A 17,663-nucleotide genomic window follows, 5' to 3' on the forward strand; every position below is an offset into this window, starting at 1 on the left:
CTCTTTGAAACCGGCAGGGGACATTCCTCATAAGGAATGTTTTTAGACAAAGAGTCCTTGAGAAATTACTCCCTAGAACCGAGCAGGAATAAATATCGGATTTTCATATAGCTCACCAACCGATCTCGTCCAAATGAGAATTATAGCATCCTAATCGCTCTTGAAGCAGTATTCCTTGAGAAATTGTCACTAGCACAGCTCAGGAAGTCTTTTCACATTGTTTGTATTTCTCACTAACCGATCCCTAGCAAATGATTAGCAGAGCATCCTAATGTCTTTTGAAGCATGATTACATGAGCAATGTTTCAGTAGCACAGATCAGGAATTAATTTCTCTTTGTTCGTCTGTCTGACGACCCGATCGCTTTCAAACTGGCAGGAGACAATCCTAATGGCTTTTAGAAGAAGAGTCCCCGAGAAATTTATTAGTACCACAGATCAGGAATGTATAGCTCATTTTTCACGGACCGATCACTTCCAAACCAGTAGCAATGCATCCCAATGGCCTTCAAAGCATGATTCCATGAGAAATTTGTCAGTAGCGTAGTTCAAGAATCGAATTTTTCGAAACCATTTGCAGTGCATCCTATGGTGTTTTCAAGAATGAGCCCATGAAAGAGTAGTCACCAGCACAGATCAGGAACGATTATCTCATTTTTGACTTTCTCACCAGCCGATCTCTTTCAAAGCGGCAGGAGACATTCCTTATGGCTTTCAGACGAAGAGTCCTTGAGAAATTGCTCCCTAGAAAAGAGCAGGAATGAATATCTGATTTTCCTATTGCTCACCAACCGATCTCTGTCAAATGAGCATTATCGCATCCTAAGCGCTATTGAAGCGTGGCTCCTTGTGAACTAGCTCAGGAATGAATCTCTCATGTTTCCTTTTCTCACGAGCCGATCTTCACAAAGGGAACGGTAATGCATAGTGGCGTTTAAACAAAGAGTCCCTGAAAAATTTGTCACTAGCACAGCTCAGGCAGTATTTTCATATTTTTTGTATTTCTCACTAACTGATCTCTAACAAACCACTAGCAGAGCATCCTAGTCACTTTAGAAGCATGAGTCCATGAGACATTTCTCACTATCACAGAGCAGGAATATAATTCGCATTATCCATATCTCTCAGGAACCGATCTCTTATAAACCACTCGCAGAGCATCCTAATGGCTTTTTGAAGATGATTCCTTGCAAAATATTTTCCTTAGCTCAGATCAGGAATGTATTTCTCATTTTCAGTAGTCTCACAAATCCATCTCTTCCAAACTGCAAGCAGACAATACTAATGTCTTTTGAAGCGTGATTCCTTGTGACATTTGTCCCCAGCAGAGATCAGGAAAGAATCGCTCATGTTCCCTTTTCACACTAACCGATCCCTACCAACAGACCAGTAGTGCCTCCTAGTGGCGTTTAAACAAAGAGTCCTTGAAAAAAATGTGTCACTTGTGCAGCTCAGGAAGCATTTTCATATTTTTTGTATTGCTCACTAACTGACCTCTAACAAACCACTAGCAGAGCATCCTAGTCACTTTAGAAGCATGAGTCCATGAGACATTTCTCACTATCACAGAGCAGGAATATAATTCGCATTATCCATATCTCTCAGGAACCGATCTCTTATAAACCACTCGCAGAGCATCCTAATGGCTTTTTAAAGATGATTCCTTGCAAAATATTTTCCTTAGCTCAGATCAGGAATGTATTTCTCATTTTCAGTAGTCTCACAAATCCATCTCTTCCAAACTACAAGCAGACAATACTAATGTCTTTTTTGAAGCGTGATTCCTTGTGACATTTGTCCCCAGCAGAGATCAGGAAAGAATCTCTCATGTTCCCTTTTCACACTAACCGATCCCTACCAACAGACCAGTAGTGCCTCCTAGTGGCGTTTAAACAAAGAGTCCTTGAAAAAAATGTGTCACTTGTGCAGCTCAGGAAGCATTTTCATATTTTTTGTATTTCTCACTAAGTGATCTCTACCAAGCCGTGAGCAGAGCATCCTGATGTCTCTTGAAGGGCGATTCCATGTGAAATTTGTCCGTAGCCCAGATCAGGAATTCATCCCTCATGTTTCTTTTTCTCACGAACCGATCTCAACCAACTGACCAGTAGTGCATCCTCGTACCGTTTAAACAAATATTCCTTGAGAAATTGGTCGCTAGCGCAGCTCAGGAGGGATTTGCACATTTGTTCGTTTCTCACTAATAGATCTCGTCCAAACCATTAGCATAGCATCCTGGAGCCTTTTGAAGCATGTTTCCATGAGAACTTTGTCATAGCAGTGATCAGGAATGTGTTTCTCATTTTTCGTCTTTCTCACAAACCCAGCTCTACCAATCGTTTAGCACTGTCTTGTAATTCTTTACAGACGAAGATTCCTTCAAAAATTTATCACTAGCATAGTTCAGCAATGTATTTCTCCTTTTCAGTATTCTCACAAAGGTATCTCTTCCAAACCACTAGCAGACAATACTAATGTCTTTTGGAGCGTGACTCCTTGGGAGAATTGTCCCTAGCAGAGATCAGGACTAAAGCTCTCATGATTCCTTTTCACACAAACCAATCTCTACCATCTGACCAGTAGTGCGTGCTAGTGGCGTTCAAGCAAAGGTTCCTTGAAAACATGGTCACTACCGCAGCTCAGAAAGCATTTTCATATTTTTTGTTTTTCTGACTAAGTGATCTCCACCAAAGCATGAGCAGAGCATTCTGATGTCCTTTGAACCATGAGTCCATGTGAAATTTTCACTGTCACAGAGCAGGAATATAATTCGCATTATCCACTTTTCTCAGGAACCGATCGCTTTCAAACCACTAACAGAGCATCCTTTTGGCGTTTAGAAGATGATTCCTTGCGAAATTTTTCCCTAACTCAGATAAGCAATGCATTTCGCATTTTCAGTATTCTCAGAAATGCATCTCTCCCAAACCACAAGCAAACAATACGAGTGTCTTTTGAAGCGTGATTCCATGTGAAATTTGTCCCTAGCCCACTTCGGGAATGAATCGCTCACGATCCTTTTTCTCAAGAACCGATTTCTACCCCTGACCAGTAGTGCATCCTCGTGGCGATTAAGCAACGATTCCTTGGAAAAAATGTCACTAGCACAATTCACAAAGGATTTTGCACATTTTCTTTGTCTTTCTCACGAACCGATCTCTTTGAAACCGGCAGGGGACATTCCTCATAAGGAATGTTTTTAGACAAAGAGTCCTTGAGAAATTACTCCCTAGAACCGAGCAGGAATAAATATCGGATTTTCATATAGCTCACCAACCGATCTCGTCCAAATGAGAATTATAGCATCCTAATCGCTCTTGAAGCAGTATTCCTTGAGAAATTGTCACTAGCACAGCTCAGGAAGTCTTTTCACATTGTTTGTATTTCTCACTAACCGATCCCTAGCAAATGATTAGCAGAGCATCCTAATGTCTTTTGAAGCATGATTACATGAGCAATGTTTCAGTAGCACAGATCAGGAATTAATTTCTCTTTGTTCGTCTGTCTGACGACCCGATCGCTTTCAAACCGGCAGGAGACAATCCTAATGGCTTTTAGAAGAAGAGTCCCCGAGAAATTTATTAGTACCACAGATCAGGAATGTATAGCTCATTTTTCATGGACCGATCACTTCCAAACCAGTAGCAATGCATCCCAATGGCCTTCAAAGCATGATTCCATGAGAAATTTGTCAGTAGCGTAGTTCAAGAATCGAATTTTTCGAAACCATTTGCAGTGCATCCTATGGTGTTTTCAAGAATGAGCCCATGAAAGAGTAGTCACCAGCACAGATCAGGAACGATTATCTCATTTTTGACTTTCTCACCAGCCGATCTCTTTCAAAGCGGCAGGAGACATTCCTTATGGCTTTCAGACGAAGAGTCCTTGAGAAATTGCTCCCTAGAAAAGAGCAGGAATGAATATCTGATTTTCCTATTGCTCACGAACCGATCTCTGTCAAATGAGCATTATCGCATTCTAAGCGCTATTGAAGCGTGGCTCCTTGTGAACTAGCTCAGGAATGAATCTCTCATGTTTCCTTTTCTCACGAGCCGATCTTCACAAAGGGAACGGTAATGCATAGTGGCGTTTAAACAAAGAGTCCCTGAAAAATTTGTCACTAGCACAGCTCAGGCAGTATTTTCATATTTTTTGTATTTCTCACTAACTGATCTCTAACAAACCACTAGCAGAGCATCCTAGTCACTTTAGAAGCATGAGTCCATGAGACATTTCTCACTATCACAGAGCAGGAATATAATTCGCATTATCCATATCTCTCAGGAACCGATCTCTTATAAACCACTCGCAGAGCATCCTAATGGCTTTTTGAAGATGATTCCTTGCAAAATATTTTCCTTAGCTCAGATCAGGAATGTATTTCTCATTTTCAGTAGTCTCACAAATCCATCTCTTCCAAACTGCAAGCAGACAATACTAATGTCTTTTGAAGCGTGATTCCTTGTGACATTTGTCCCCAGCAGAGATCAGGAAAGAATCGCTCATGTTCCCTTTTCACACTAACCGATCCCTACCAACAGACCAGTAGTGCCTCCTAGTGGCGTTTAAACAAAGAGTCCTTGAAAAAAATGTGTCACTTGTGCAGCTCAGGAAGCATTTTCATATTTTTTGTATTGCTCACTAACTGACCTCTAACAAACCACTAGCAGAGCATCCTAGTCACTTTAGAAGCATGAGTCCATGAGACATTTCTCACTATCACAGAGCAGGAATATAATTCGCATTATCCATATCTCTCAGGAACCGATCTCTTATAAACCACTCGCAGAGCATACTAATGGCTTTTTAAAGATGATTCCTTGCAAAATATTTTCCTTAGTTCAGATCAGGAATGTATTTCTCATTTTCAGTAGTCTCACAAATCCATCTCTTCCAAACTACAAGCAGACAATACTAATGTCTTTTTTGAAGCGTGATTCCTTGTGACATTTGTCCCCAGCAGAGATCAGGAAAGAATCTCTCATGTTCCCTTTTCACACTAACCGATCCCTACCAACAGACCAGTAGTGCCTCCTAGTGGCGTTTAAACAAAGAGTCCTTGAAAAAAATGTGTCACTTGTGCAGCTCAGGAAGCATTTTCATATTTTTTGTATTTCTCACTAAGTGATCTCTACCAAGCCGTGAGCAGAGCATCCTGATGTCTCTTGAAGGGCCGCCCCGACCGGGAAAACCGAGAGGTCTGCTGCTTGCCAGGAGCTAGGATACACGATGTGACAGAGAGACTGCCGAGACTCATCAAGCCCTCGGATCGCTACCCCTTCCTGCTTCTCCATGTGGGCACCAATGATACTGCCAAGAATGACCTTGAGCGGATCACTGCAGACTACGTGGCTCTGGGAAGAAGGATAAAGGAGTTTGAGGCGCAAGTGGTGTTCTCGTCCATCCTCCCTGTGCAAGGAAAAGGCCTGGGTAGAGACCGTCGAATCGTGGAAGTCAATGAATGGCTACGCAGGTGGTGTCGGAGAGAAGGCTTTGGATTCTTCGACCATGGGATGGTGTTCCAAGAAGGAGGAGTGCTGGGCAGAGACGGGCTCCACCTAACGAAGAGAGGGAAGAGCATCTTCGCCAGCAGGCTGGCTAACCTAGTGAGGAGGGCTTTAAACTAGGTTCACCGGGGGAAGGAGACCAAAGCCCTGAGGTAAGTGGGGAAATGGGATCCTGGGAGGAAGCACAAGCAGGAGAGCGCAAGAGGGGAGGACTCCTGTCTCATGCTGAGAAAGAGGGACGATCGATGAGTTATCTTAAGTGCCTATACACAAATGCAAGAAGCCTGGGAAACAAGCAGGGAGAACTGGAAGTCCTGGCACAATCAGGGAACTATGATGCGATTGGAATAACAGAGACTTGGTGGGATAACTCACATGACTGGAGTACTGTCATGGATGGATATAAACTGTTCAGGAAGGACAGGCAGGGCAGAAAAGGTGGGGGAGTTGCGTTGTATGTAAGAGAGGAGTATGACTGCTCAGAGCTCCGATATGAAACTGCAGAAAAACCTGAGAGTCTCTGGATAAAGTTGAGAAGTGTGAGCAACAAGGGTGATGTCGTGGTTGGAGTCTGCTATAGACCACCAGACCAGGGGGATGAGGTGGATGAGGCTTTCTTCTGGCAACTAGCAGAAGTTGCTAGATCGCAGGCCCTGGTTCTCATGGGAGACTTTAATCACCCTGATATCTGCTGGGAGAGCAATACAGCGGTGCACAGACAATCCAGGAAGTTTTTGGAAAGTGTAGGGGACAATTTCCTGGTGCAAGTCCTGGAGGAACCAACTAGGGGCAGAGCTTTTCTTGACCTGCTGCTCACAAACAGGGAAGAATTAGTAGGGGAAGCAAAAGTGGATGGGAACCTGGGAGGCAGTGACCATGAGATGGTCGAGTTCAGGATCCTGACACAAGGAAGAAAGGAGAGCAGCAGAATACGGACCCTGGACTTCAGAAAAGCAGACTTTGACTCCCTCAGGGAACAGATGGGCAGGATCCCCTGGGAGAATAACATGAAGGGCAAAGGGGTCCAGGAGAGCTGGCTGTATTTTAAAGAATCCTTATTGCGGTTGCAGGAAAAAAACATCCCGATGTGTAGAAAGAATAGTAAATATGGCAGGCGACCAGCTTGGCTAAACAGTGAAATCCTTGCTGAACTTAAACGCAAAAAAGAAGCTTACAAGAAGTGGAAGATTGGACAAATGACCAGGGAGGAGTATAAAACTATTGCTCAGGCATGCAGGAATGAAATCAGGAAGGCCAAATCACACTTGGAGTTGCAGCTAGCAAGAGATGTTAAGAGTAACAAGAAAGGTTTCTTCAGGTATGTTAGCAACAAGAAGAAAGTCAAGGAAAGTGTGGGCCCCTTACTGAATGTGGGAGGCAACCTAGTGACCGAGGATGTGGAAAAAGCTAATGTACTCAATGATTTTTTTGCCTCTGTCTTCACAAACAAGGTCAGCTCCCAGACTGCTGCACTGGGCAGCACAATATGGGGAGAAGGTGACCAGCCCTATGTGGAGAAAGAAGTGGTTCGGGACTATTTAGAAAAACTGGATGTGCACAAGTCCATGGGGCCGGATGCGCTGCATCCGAGGGTGCTAAAGGAGTTGGCGGATGAGATTGCAGAGCCATTAGCCATTATTTTTGAAAACTCATGGCGATCGGGGGAGGTCCCGGATGACTGGAAAAAGGCTAATGTAGTGCCCATCTTTAAAAAAGGGAAGAAGGAGGATCCGGGGAACTACAGGCCAGTCAGCCTCACCTCAGTCCCTGGAAAAATCATGGAACAGGTCCTCAAGGAATCAATTATGAAACACTTAGAGGAGAGGAAAGTGATCAGGAACAGTCAGCATGGATTCACCAAAGGGAAGTCGTGCCTGACTAACCTAATTGCCTTCTATGATGAGATAACTGGCTCTATGGATGAGGGGAAAGCAGTGGATGTGTTATTCCTTGACTTTAGCAAAGCTTTTGACACAGTCTCCCACAGTATTCTTGCCGCCAAGTTAAAGAAATATGGGCTGGATGAATGGACTGTAAGGTGGATAGAAAGCTGGCTAGATCGTCGGGCTCAACGGGTAGTGATCAATGGCTCCATGTCTAGTTGGCAGCCGGTTTCAAGCGGAGTGCCCCAAGGGTCGGTCCTGGGGCCGGTTTTGTTTAATATCTTTATTAATGATCTGGAGGATGGTGTGGACTGCACTCTCAGCAAGTTTGCAGATGACACTAAACTAGGAGGCGTGGTAGATACACTAGAGGGTAGGGATCGGATACAGAGGGACCTAGACAAATTAGAGGATTGGGCCAAAAAAAACCTGATGAGGTTCAACAAGGATAAGTGCAGAGTCCTGCACTTAGGACGGAAGAATCCCATGCACTGCTACAGACTAGGGACCGAATGGCTAGGTAGCAGTTCTGCAGAAAAGGACCTAGGGGTCACAGTGGACGAGAAGCTGGATATGAGTCAACAGTGTGCTCTTGTTGCCAAGAAGGCTAACGGCATTTTGGGCTGTATAAGTAGGGGCATTGCCAGCAGATCGAGGAACGTGATCGTTCCCCTTTATTCGACATTGGTGAGGCCTCATCTGGAATACTGTGTCCAATTTTGGGCCCCACACTACAAGAAGGATGTGGAAAAATTGGAAAGAGTCCAGCGGAGGGCAACAAAAATGATTAGGGGTCTGGAGCACATGACTTATGAGGAGAGGCTGAGGGAACTGGGATTGTTTAGTCTCCAGAAGAGAAGAATGAGGGGGGATTTGATAGCAGCCTTCAACTACCTGAAGGGAGGTTCCAAAGAGGATGGAGTTCGGCTGTTCTCAGTGGTGGCAGATGACAGAACAAGGAGCAATGGTCTCAAGTTGCAGTGGGGGAGGTCCAGGTTGAATATTAGGAAACACTATTTCACTAGGAGGGTGGTGAAGCACTGGAATGCGTTACCTAGGGAGGTGGTGGAGTCTCCTTCCTTGGAGGTTTTTAAGGCCCGGCTTGACAAAGCCCTGGCTGGGATGATTTAGTTGGGAATTGGTCCTGCTTTGAGCAGGGGGTTGGACTAGATGACCTCTTGAGGTCCCTTCCAACCCTGATATTCTATGATTCTATGATTCCATGTGAAATTTGTCCGTAGCCCAGATCAGGAATTCATCCCTCATGTTTCTTTTTCTCACGAACCCATCTCAACCAACTGACCAGTAGTGCATCCTCGTACCGTTTAAACAAATATTCCTTGAGAAATTGGTCGCTAGCGCAGCTCAGGAGGGATTTGCACATTTGTTCGTTTCTCACTAATAGATCTCGTCCAAACCATTAGCATAGCATCCTGGAGCCTTTTGAAGCATGTTTCCATGAGAACTTTGTCATAGCAGTGATCAGGAATGTGTTTCTCATTTTTCGTCTTTCTCACAAACCCAGCTCTACCAATCGTTTAGCACTGTCTTGTAATTCTTTTCAGACGAAGATTCCTTCAAAAATTTATCACTAGCATAGTTCAGCAATGTATTTCTCCTTTTCAGTATTCTCACAAAGGTATCTCTTCCAAACCACTAGCAGACAATACTAATGTCTTTTGGAGCGTGACTCCTTGGGAGAATTGTCCCTAGCAGAGATCAGGACTAAAGCTCTCATGATTCCTTTTCACACAAACCAATCTCTACCATCTGACCAGTAGTGCGTGCTAGTGGCGTTCAAGCAAAGGTTCCTTGAAAAAATGGTCACTACCGCAGCTCAGAAAGCATTTTCATATTTTTTGTTTTTCTGACTAAGTGATCTCCACCAAAGCATGAGCAGAGCATTCTGATGTCTTTTGAACCATGAGTCCATGTGAAATTTTCACTGTCACAGAGCAGGAATATAATTCGCATTATCCACTTTTCTCAGGAACCGATCGCTTTCAAACCACTAACAGAGCATCCTTTTGGCTTTTAGAAGATGATTCCTTGTGAAATTTTTCCCTAACTCAGATAAGCAATGCATTTCGCATTTTCAGTATTCTCAGAAATGCATCTCTCCCAAACCACAAGCAAACAATACGAGTGTCTTTTGAAGCGTGATTCCATGTGAAATTTGTCCCTAGCCCACTTCGGGAATGAATCGCTCACGATCCTTTTTCTCAAGAACCGATTTCTACCCCTGACCAGTAGTGCATCCTCGTGGCGATTAAGCAAAGATTCCTTGGGAAAAAATGTCACTAGCACAATTCACAAAGGATTTTGCACATTTTCTTTGTCTTTCTCACGAACCGATCTCTTTGAAACCGGCAGGGGACATTCCTCATAAGGAATATCTTTAGACAAAGAGTCCTTGAGAAATTACTCCCTAGAACCGAGCAGGAATAAATATCGGATTTTCATATAGCTCACCAACCGATCTCGTCCAAATGAGAATTATAGCATCCTAATCGCTCTTGAAGCAGTATTCCTTGAGAAATTGTCACTAGCACAGCTCAGGAAGTCTTTTCACATTGTTTGTATTTCTCACTAACCGATCCCTAGCAAATGATTAGCAGAGCATCCTAATGTCTTTTGAAGCATGATTACATGAGCAATGTTTCAGTAGCACAGATCAGGAATTAATTTCTCTTTGTTCGTCTGTCTGACGACCCGATCGCTTTCAAACCGGCAGGAGACAATCCTAATGGCTTTTAGAAGAAGAGTCCCCGAGAAATTTATTAGTACCACAGATCAGGAATGTATAGCTCATTTTTCACGGACCGATCACTTCCAAACCAGTAGCAATGCATCCCAATGGCCTTCAAAGCATGATTCCATGAGAAATTTGTCAGTAGCGTAGTTCAAGAATCGAATTTTTCGAAACCATTTGCAGTGCATCCTATGGTGTTTTCAAGAATGAGCCCATGAAAGAGTAGTCACCAGCACAGATCAGGAACGATTATCTCATTTTTGACTTTCTCACCAGCCGATCTCTTTCAAAGCGGCAGGAGACATTCCTTATGGCTTTCAGACGAAGAGTCCTTGAGAAATTGCTCCCTAGAAAAGAGCAGGAATGAATATCTGATTTTCCTATTGCTCACGAACCGATCTCTGTCAAATGAGCATTATCGCATCCTAAGCGCTATTGAAGCGTGGCTCCTTGTGAACTAGCTCAGGAATGAATCTCTCATGTTTCCTTTTCTCACGAGCCGATCTTCACAAAGGGAACGGTAATGCATAGTGGCGTTTAAACAAAGAGTCCCTGAAAAATTTGTCACTAGCACAGCTCAGGAAGTATTTTCATATTTTTTGTATTTCTCACTAACTGATCTCTAACAAACCACTAGCAGAGCATCCTAGTCACTTTAGAAGCATGAGTCCATGAGAAATTTCTCACTATCACAGAGCAGGAATATAATTCGCATTATCCATATCTCTCAGGAACCGATCTCTTATAAACCACTCGCAGAGCATCTTAATGGCTTTTTGAAGATGATTCCTTGCAAAATATTTTCCTTAGCTCAGATCAGGAATGTATTTCTCATTTTCAGTAGTCTCACAAATCCATCTCTTCCAAACTGCAAGCAGACAATACTAATGTCTTTTGAAGCGTGATTCCTTGTGACATTTGTCCCCAGCAGAGATCAGGAAAGAATCGCTCATGTTCCCTTTTCACACTAACCGATCCCTACCAACAGACCAGTAGTGCCTCCTAGTGGCGTTTAAACAAAGAGTCCTTGAAAAAAATGTGTCACTTGTGCAGCTCAGGAAGCATTTTCATATTTTTTGTATTGCTCACTAACTGACCTCTAACAAACCACTAGCAGAGCATCCTAGTCACTTTAGAAGCATGAGTCCATGAGACATTTCTCACTATCACAGAGCAGGAATATAATTCGCATTATCCATATCTCTCAGGAACCGATCTGTTATAAACCACTCGCAGAGCATCCTAATGGCTTTTTAAAGATGATTCCTTGCAAAATATTTTCCTTAGCTCAGATCAGGAATGTATTTCTCATTTTCAGTAGTCTCACAAATCCATCTCTTCCAAACTACAAGCAGACAATACTAATGTCTTTTTTGAAGCGTGATTCCTTGTGACATTTGTCCCCAGCAGAGATCAGGAAAGAATCTCTCATGTTCCCTTTTCACACTAACCGATCCCTACCAACAGACCAGTAGTGCCTCCTAGTGGCGTTTAAACAAAGAGTCCTTGAAAAAAATGTGTCACTTGTGCAGCTCAGGAAGCATTTTCATATTTTTTGTATTTCTCACTAAGTGATCTCTACCAAGCCGTGAGCAGAGCATCCTGATGTCTCTTGAAGGGCGATTCCATGTGAAATTTGTCCGTAGCCCAGATCAGGAATTCATCCCTCATGTTTCTTTTTCTCACGAACCGATCTCAACCAACTGACCAGTAGTGCATCCTCGTACCGTTTAAACAAATATTCCTTGAGAAATTGGTCGCTAGCGCAGCTCAGGAGGGATTTGCACATTTGTTCGTTTCTCACTAATAGATCTCGTCCAAACCATTAGCATAGCATCCTGGAGCCTTTTGAAGCATGTTTCCATGAGAACTTTGTCATAGCAGTGATCAGGAATGTGTTTCTCATTTTTCGTCTTTCTCACAAACCCAGCTCTACCAATCGTTTAGCACTGTCTTGTAATTCTTTTCAGACGAAGATTCCTTCAAAAATTTATCACTAGCATAGTTCAGCAATGTATTTCTCCTTTTCAGTATTCTCAGAAAGGTATCTCTTCCAAACCACTAGCAGACAATACTAATGTCTTTTGGAGCGTGACTCCTTGGGAGAATTGTCCCAGCAGAGATCAGGACTAAAGCTCTCATGATTCCTTTTCACACAAACCAATCTCTACCATCTGACCAGTAGTGCGTGCTAGTGGCGTTCAAGCAAAGGGTCCTTGATAAAATGGTCACTACCGCAGCTCAGAAAGCATTTTCATATTTTTTGTTTTTCTGACTAAGTGATCCAAAGCATGAGCAGAGCATTCTGATGTCTTTTGAACCATGAGTCCATGTGAAATTTTCACTGTCACAGAGCAGGAATATAATTCGCATTATCCACTTTTCTCAGGAACCGATCGCTTTCAAACCACTAACAGAGCATCCTTTTGGCTTTTAGAAGATGATTCCTTGCGAAATTTTTCCCTAACTCAGATAAGCAATGCATTTCGCATTTTCAGTATTCTCAGAAATGCATCTCTCCCAAACCACAAGCAAACAATACGAGTGTCTTTTGAAGCGTGATTCCATGTGAAATTTGTCCCTAGCCCACTTCGGGAATGAATCGCTCACGATCCTTTTTCTCAAGAACCGATTTCTACCCCGACCAGTAGTGCATCCTCGTGGCGATTAAGCAAAGATTCCTTGGAAAAAATGTCACTAGCACAATTCACAAAGGATTTTGCACATTTTCTTTGTCTTTCTCACGAACCGATCTCTTTGAAACCGGCAGGGGACATTCCTCATAAGGAATGTTTTTAGACAAAGAGTCCTTGAGAAATTACTCCCTAGAACCGAGCAGGAATAAATATCGGATTTTCATATAGCTCACCAACCGATCTCGTCCAAATGAGAATTATAGCATCCTAATCGCTCTTGAAGCAGTATTCCTTGAGACATTGTCACTAGCACAGCTCAGGAAGTCTTTTCACATTGTTTGTATTTCTCACTAACCGATCCCTAGCAAATGATTAGCAGAGCATCCTAATGTCTTTTGAAGCATGATTACATGAGCAATGTTTCAGTAGCACAGATCAGGAATTAATTTCTCTTTGTTCGTCTGTCTGACGACCCGATCGCTTTCAAACCGGCAGGAGACAATCCTAATGGCTTTTAGAAGAAGAGTCCCCGAGAAATTTATTAGTACCACAGATCAGGAATGTATAGCTCATTTTTCACGGACCGATCACTTCCAAACCAGTAGCAATGCATCCCAATGGCCTTCAAAGCATGATTCCATGAGAAATTTGTCAGTAGCGTAGTTCAAGAATCGAATTTTTCGAAACCATTTGCAGTGCATCCTATGGTGTTTTCAAGAATGAGCCCATGAAAGAGTAGTCACCAGCACAGATCAGGAACGATTATCTCATTTTTGACTTTCTCACCAGCCGATCTCTTTCAAAGCGGCAGGAGACATTCCTTATGGCTTTCAGACGAAGAGTCCTTGAGAAATTGCTCCCTAGAAAAGAGCAGGAATGAATATCTGATTTTCCTATTGCTCACCAACCGATCTCTGTCAAATGAGCATTATCGCATCCTAAGCGCTCTTGAAGCGTGGCTCCTTGTGAACTAGCTCAGGAATGAATCTCTCATGTTTCCTTTTCTCACGAGCCGATCTTCACAAAGGGAACGGTAATGCATAGTGGCGTTTAAACAAAGAGTCCCTGAAAAATTTGTCACTAGCGCAGCTCAGGAAGTATTTTCATATTTTTTGTATTTCTCACTAACTGATCTCTAACAAACCACTAGCAGAGCATCCTAGTCACTTTAGAAGCATGAGTCCATGAGACATTTCTCACTATCACAGAGCAGGAATATAATTCGCATTATCCATATCTCTCAGGAACCGATCTCTTATAAACCACTCGCAGAGCATCCTAATGGCTTTTTGAAGATGATTCCTTGCAAAATATTTTCCTTAGCTCAGATCAGGAATGTATTTCTCATTTTCAGTAGTCTCACAAATCCATCTCTTCCAAACTGCAAGCAGACAATACTAATGTCTTTTGAAGCGTGATTCCTTGTGACATTTGTCCCCAGCAGAGATCAGGAAAGAATCGCTCATGTTCCCTTTTCACACTAACCGATCCCTACCAACAGACCAGTAGTGCCTCCTAGTGGCGTTTAAACAAAGAGTCCTTGAAAAAAATGTGTCACTTGTGCAGCTCAGGAAGCATTTTCATATTTTTTGTATTGCTCACTAACTGACCTCTAACAAACCACTAGCAGAGCATCCTAGTCACTTTAGAAGCATGAGTCCATGAGACATTTCTCACTATCACAGAGCAGGAATATAATTCGCATTATCCATATCTCTCAGGAACCGATCTCTTATAAACCACTCGCAGAGCATCCTAATGGCTTTTTAAAGATGATTCCTTGCAAAATATTTTCCTTAGCTCAGATCAGGAATGTATTTCTCATTTTCAGTAGTCTCACAAATCCATCTCTTCCAAACTACAAGCAGACAATACTAATGTCTTTTTTGAAGCGTGATTCCTTGTGACATTTGTCCCCAGCAGAGATCAGGAAAGAATCTCTCATGTTCCCTTTTCACACTAACCGATCCCTACCAACAGACCAGTAGTGCCTCCTAGTGGCGTTTAAACAAAGAGTCCTTGAAAAAAATGTGTCACTTGTGCAGCTCAGGAAGCATTTTCATATTTTTTGTATTTCTCACTAAGTGATCTCTACCAAGCCGTGAGCAGAGCATCCTGATGTCTCTTGAAGGGCGATTCCATGTGAAATTTGTCCGTAGCCCAGATCAGGAATTCATCCCTCATGTTTCTTTTTCTCACGAACCGATCTCAACCAACTGACCAGTAGTGCATCCTCGTACCGTTTAAACAAATATTCCTTGAGAAATTGGTCGCTAGCGCAGCTCAGGAGGGATTTGCACATTTGTTCGTTTCTCACTAATAGATCTCGTCCAAACCATTAGCATAGCATCCTGGAGCCTTTTGAAGCATGTTTCCATGAGAACTTTGTCATAGCAGTGATCAGGAATGTGTTTCTCATTTTTCGTCTTTCTCACAAACCCAGCTCTACCAATCGTTTAGCACTGTCTTGTAATTCTTTTCAGACGAAGATTCCTTCAAAAATTTATCACTAGCATAGTTCAGCAATGTATTTCTCCTTTTCAGTATTCTCAGAAAGGTATCTCTTCCAAACCACTAGCAGACAATACTAATGTCTTTTGGAGCGTGACTCCTTGGGAGAATTGTCCCAGCAGAGATCAGGACTAAAGCTCTCATGATTCCTTTTCACACAAACCAATCTCTACCATCTGACCAGTAGTGCGTGCTAGTGGCGTTCAAGCAAAGGGTCCTTGATAAAATGGTCACTACCGCAGCTCAGAAAGCATTTTCATATTTTTTGTTTTTCTGACTAAGTGATCCAAAGCATGAGCAGAGCATTCTGATGTCTTTTGAACCATGAGTCCATGTGAAATTTTCACTGTCACAGAGCAGGAATATAATTCGCATTATCCACTTTTCTCAGGAACCGATCGCTTTCAAACCACTAACAGAGCATCCTTTTGGCTTTTAGAAGATGATTCCTTGCGAAATTTTTCCCTAACTCAGATAAGCAATGCATTTCGCATTTTCAGTATTCTCAGAAATGCATCTCTCCCAAACCACAAGCAAACAATACGAGTGTCTTTTGAAGCGTGATTCCATGTGAAATTTGTCCCTAGCCCACTTCGGGAATGAATCGCTCACGATCCTTTTTCTCAAGAACCGATTTCTACCCCGACCAGTAGTGCATCCTCGTGGCGATTAAGCAAAGATTCCTTGGAAAAAATGTCACTAGCACAATTCACAAAGGATTTTGCACATTTTCTTTGTCTTTCTCACGAACCGATCTCTTTGAAACCGGCAGGGGACATTCCTCATAAGGAATGTTTTTAGACAAAGAGTCCTTGAGAAATTACTCCCTAGAACCGAGCAGGAATAAATATCGGATTTTCATATAGCTCACCAATCGATCTCGTCCAAATGAGAATTATAGCATCCTAATCGCTCTTGAAGCAGTATTCCTTGAGAAATTGTCACTAGCACAGCTCAGGAAGTCTTTTCACATTGTTTGTATTTCTCACTAACCGATCCCTAGCAAATGATTAGCAGAGCATCCTAATGTCTTTTGAAGCATGATTACATGAGCAATGTTTCAGTAGCACAGATCAGGAATTAATTTCTCTTTGTTCGTCTGTCTGACGACCCGATCGCTTTCAAACCGGCAGGAGACAATCCTAATGGCTTTTAGAAGAAGAGTCCCCGAGAAATTTATTAGTACCACAGATCAGGAATGTATAGCTCATTTTTCACGGACCGATCACTTCCAAACCAGTAGCAATGCATCCCAATGGCCTTCAAAGCATGATTCCATGAGAAATTTGTCAGTAGCGTAGTTCATAGAATCGAATTTTTCGAAACCATTTGCAGTGCATCCTATGGTGTTTTCAAGAATGAGCCCATGAAAGAGTAGTCACCAGCACAGATCAGGAACGATTATCTCATTTTTGACTTTCTCACCAGCCGATCTCTTTCAAAGCGGCAGGAGACATTCCTTATGGCTTTCAGACGAAGAGTCCTTGAGAAATTGCTCCCTAGAAAAGAGCAGGAATGAATATCTGATTTTCCTATTGCTCACCAACCGATCTCTGTCAAATGAGCATTATCGCATCCTAAGCGCTCTTGAAGCGTGGCTCCTTGTGAACTAGCTCAGGAATGAATCTCTCATGTTTCCTTTTCTCACGAGCCGATCTTCACAAAGGGAACGGTAATGCATAGTGGCGTTTAAACAAAGAGTCCCTGAAAAATTTGTCACTAGCGCAGCTCAGGAAGTATTTTCATATTTTTTGTATTTCTCACTAACTGATCTCTAACAAACCACTAGCAGAGCATCCTAGTCACTTTAGAAGCATGAGTCCATGAGACATTTCTCACTATCACAGAGCAGGAATATAATTCGCATTATCCATATCTCTCAGGAACCGATCTCTTATAAACCACTCGCAGAGCATCCTAATGGCTTTTTAAAGATGATTCCTTGCAAAATATTTTCCTTAGCTCAGATCAGGAATGTATTTCTCATTTTCAGTAGTCTCACAAATCCATCTCTTCCAAACTGCAAGCAGACAATACTAATGTCTTTTGAAGCGTGATTCCTTGTGACATTTGTCCCCAGCAGAGATCAGGAAAGAATCGCTCATGTTCCCTTTTCACACTAACCGATCCCTACCAACAGACCAGTAGTGCCTCCTAGTGGCGTTTAAACAAAGAGTCCTTGAAAAAAATGTGTCACTTGTGCAGCTCAGGAAGCATTTTCATATTTTTTGTATTGCTCACTAACTGTCCTCTAACAAACCACTAGCAGAGCATCCTAGTCACTTTAGAAGCATGAGTCCATGAGACATTTCTCACTATCACAGAGCAGGAATATAATTCGCATTATCCATATCTCTCAGGAACCGATCTCTTAT

Source organism: Emys orbicularis, chromosome 23 (genome assembly GCF_028017835.1).
Source record: "Emys orbicularis isolate rEmyOrb1 chromosome 23, rEmyOrb1.hap1, whole genome shotgun sequence".
NCBI lineage: Eukaryota > Metazoa > Chordata > Testudines > Emydidae > Emys > Emys orbicularis.